The 3,381-nt window shown below is 37.4% G+C and overlaps 1 non-coding gene across 1 annotated transcript; it reads left to right on the top strand.

Annotated features, from left to right (window-relative positions):
• Positions 1 to 1,441: 1,441 nt before the first annotated feature.
• LOC127748053 (small nucleolar RNA R71) lies at positions 1,442 to 1,550 on the top strand. The gene has a single exon (XR_008009996.1). It is a non-coding gene; the product is annotated as a small nucleolar RNA R71 (small nucleolar RNA).
• Positions 1,551 to 3,381: the final 1,831 nt, after the last annotated feature.

Here is a 3,381-nt window from a genome sequence, read left to right as displayed (position 1 = left end):
TAGCTCCAGAAAATTCACTTCGAGTGCAGGGAGGTCAGAATCCAACAGCATCTGCAGTCCTTTTCAGCCTCTGAATCAGATTTTTGCTCAGGTCCCTCAACAGGGATGTAATGGTCTTCAATCTTTACCAGAACATCCTCTACAAGTCCATAAGCTTGTTTTCTTGAATTGTCTGCCATCTCTAGTGAGATTTTTGCAGCTTGTACCTCAAAGATTCCTAGCTTCTCCATTACAGAGAGAGGCATAAGGTTTATGCTTGACCCTAGGTCAAACAGAGCCTTCTTGATGGTCATGGTGCCTACTGTACAAGGTATTGAGAACTTCCCAGGGTCCTGTCTCTTTTGAGGTAATCTCTGCCTAGACAAGTCATCCAGTTCTTTGGTGAGCAAAGGAGGTTCATCCTCCCAAGTCTCATTACCAAATAACTTGTCATTTAGCTTCATGATTGCTCCAAGATACTTAGCAACTTGCTCTTCAGTGACATCTTCATCCTCTTCAGAGGAAGAATACTCATCAGAGCTCATGAGTGGCAGAAGTAAATCTAATGGAATCTCTATGGTCTCAGTGTGAGCCTCAGATTCCCATGGTTCCTCATTAGGGAACTCATTGGAGGCCAGTGGATGCCCATTGAGGTCTTCCTCAGTGGCGTTCACTGCCCCTTTCTCCTCTCCAAGTTCAGCCATGTTGATGGCCTTGCACTCTCCTTTTGGATTCTCTTCTGTATTGCTTGGAAGAGTACTAGGAGGGAGTTCATTAACTTTCCTACTCAGCTGACCCACTTATGCCTCCAAGTTTCTAATGGAGGACCTTGTTTCAGTCATGAAACTTTGAGTGGTTTTGATTAGATCAGAGACCATGGTTGCTAAGTCAGAGTGGCTCTGCTTAGAATTCTCTATCTGTTGCTAAGAAGATGATGGAAAAGGCTTGCCATTGCTAAACCTATTTCTTCCACCATTATTGTTGTTGAAACCTTGTTGAGGTCTCTGTTGATCCATCCATGAGAGATTTGGATGATTTCTCCATGAAGGATTATAGGTGTTTCCATAGGGTTCTCCCATGTAATTCACTTCTTCCATTGAAGGGTTCTCAGGATCATAAGCTTCTTCTTCAGATGATGCATCCTTAGTACTGCCTGGTGCAGCTTGCATTCCAGACAGACTTTGAGAAATCATATTGACTTGCTGTGTCAATATTTTGTTCTGGGCCAATATGGCATTCAGAGTATCAATCTCAAGAACTCCTTTCTTCTGATTCGTCCCATTGTTCACAGGATTCCTTTCAGAAGTGTACATGAATTGGTTATCTGCAACCATTTTAATCAGTTCTTGAGCTTCTGCAGGCGTCTTCTTCAGATGAAGAGATCATCCAGCAGAGCTATCCAATGACATCTTGGACAGTTCACACAGACCATCATAGAAGATACCTATGATGCTCCATTCAGAAACCATATCAGATGGACATTTTCTGATTAATTGTTTGTATCTTTCCCAAGCTTCATAGAGGGATTCACCTTCCTTCTGTCTGAAGGTTTGGACTTCCACTCTAAGCTTACTCAATTTTTGAGGTGGAAAGAACTTTGCCAAGAAGGCATTGACTAGCTTTTCCCAAGAGTTCAGGCTTTCTTTAGGTTGTGAGTCCAACCATATCCTAGCTCTGTCTCTTACAGCAAAAGGGGAATAGCATAAGTCTATAGACTTCAGGGTCGACCCCATTGGTCTTGACAGTGTCACAGATTTGCAAGAATTCAGCTAAAAACTGATGAGGATCTTCCAATAGAAGTCCATGAAACTTACAATTATGTTGCATTAGAGAAACTAATTGAGGCTTAAGCTCAAAGTTGTTTGCTCCAATGGCAGGGATAGAGATGCTTCTCCCATAAAAGTTGGGAGTGGGTGCAGTAAAGTCACCCAGCACCTTCCTTGCATTGTTGGCATTGTTGTTGTTTTCGGCTGCCATGTCTTCTTCTTTGAAGATTTCTGTTAGGTCCTCTACAGAGAGTTGTGCCTTAGCTTCTCTTAGCTTTCGCTTCACGGTCCTTTCAGGTTCAGGGTCAGCCTCAACAAGAATGCTTTTATCTTTGCTCCTGCTCATATGAAAGAGAAGAGAACAAGAAAATATGGAATCCTCTATGTCACAGTATAGAGATTCCTTGAGATGTCAGAGGAAAAGAAAAATAGAAGGAAGAGGTAGAAGAATTCGAACTTATCAAGAAAGATAGAGTTCGAATTGTGCATTGAGTAGGAGTGTTAGTCCATAAATAGAAGGATGTGAGAAGAGGGGAAGAAATTTTCGAAAATAAATTAAAAAGATTTTAAAAACATTTTGAAAATTGATTGATGATTTTCGAAAACTAAGATTGAGAAAGAAATAAAGTGATTTTGAAAAAGATTTTGAAATTAGAAATCAAAAAGATATGATTGAAAACTATTTTGAAAAAGATGTGATTAAAAAGATATGATTGAAAAGTTATGGTTTTAAAAAGATATGATTGAAAAACAATTTAAAAAGATTTGATTTTTTTTAAAATCAATGACTTGGCTAACAAGAAAAGATATGATTCAAACATTAAACCTTTCTCAACAAAAAAGGCAACATACTTGAAATGTTGAATCAAATCATTAATTGTTAGCAAGTATTTTTGAAAACGGAAAGAAATTGGTTTTGAAAATATATGATTGAAAAGATATGATTTGAAAAAGATTTGATTTTGAAAAATTTTGAAAACTTGAAAAAAAAATTTGCATTAAAAACAAAATCTTCCCTCTTGTGCCATCCTGGCGTTAACACCCAGAATGGTATCCATTCTGGCGTTTAACGCCCAAAGCTCTACCCTTTTGGGCGTTAAACGCCCAGCCAGGCACCCTGGCTGGCGTTTAAATGCCAGTTTTTCTTCTTCACTGTGCATTTTGAACGCCCAGCTTTTTTTGTGTAATTCCTCTGCTGAGTGTTCTAAATCTTCAATTCTCTATATTATTGACTTGAAAAGACACAAATTAAAAAAATTTTTGGATTTTTAATAATGAGGAATAATCAAAATGAAACTAATATCAAATAAACAATGCATGCAAGACACCAAACTTAGAAGTTTGTATACTACTGACACTAACAAATTGAGAATACATATGAGAAACAAAAAAACACACAAAACAAGAGAATTTAAAGATCAGAGTAAGGAAATCATCAAGAATAACTTGAAGATCACTGAAGACACATGAAAAATGCAAGTAGAACAGAAACATGCAATTGACACCAAACTTAAAATGCGACACTAGACTCAAACAAGAAATATTTTTGGTTTTTATGATTTTGTAATTTTTTTGGATTTTTTGAAAATTATATGGAAAAGAAAATAAAGAAATTCAAAATTTTTTATAAGAATTC

Source organism: Arachis duranensis, chromosome 5, assembly GCF_000817695.3.
Source record: "Arachis duranensis cultivar V14167 chromosome 5, aradu.V14167.gnm2.J7QH, whole genome shotgun sequence".
NCBI classification, from domain to species: domain Eukaryota; kingdom Viridiplantae; phylum Streptophyta; class Magnoliopsida; order Fabales; family Fabaceae; genus Arachis; species Arachis duranensis.
Note: the sequence above shows the minus strand (reverse complement) of the source record. Positions and strands in the feature narration are given on the sequence as shown.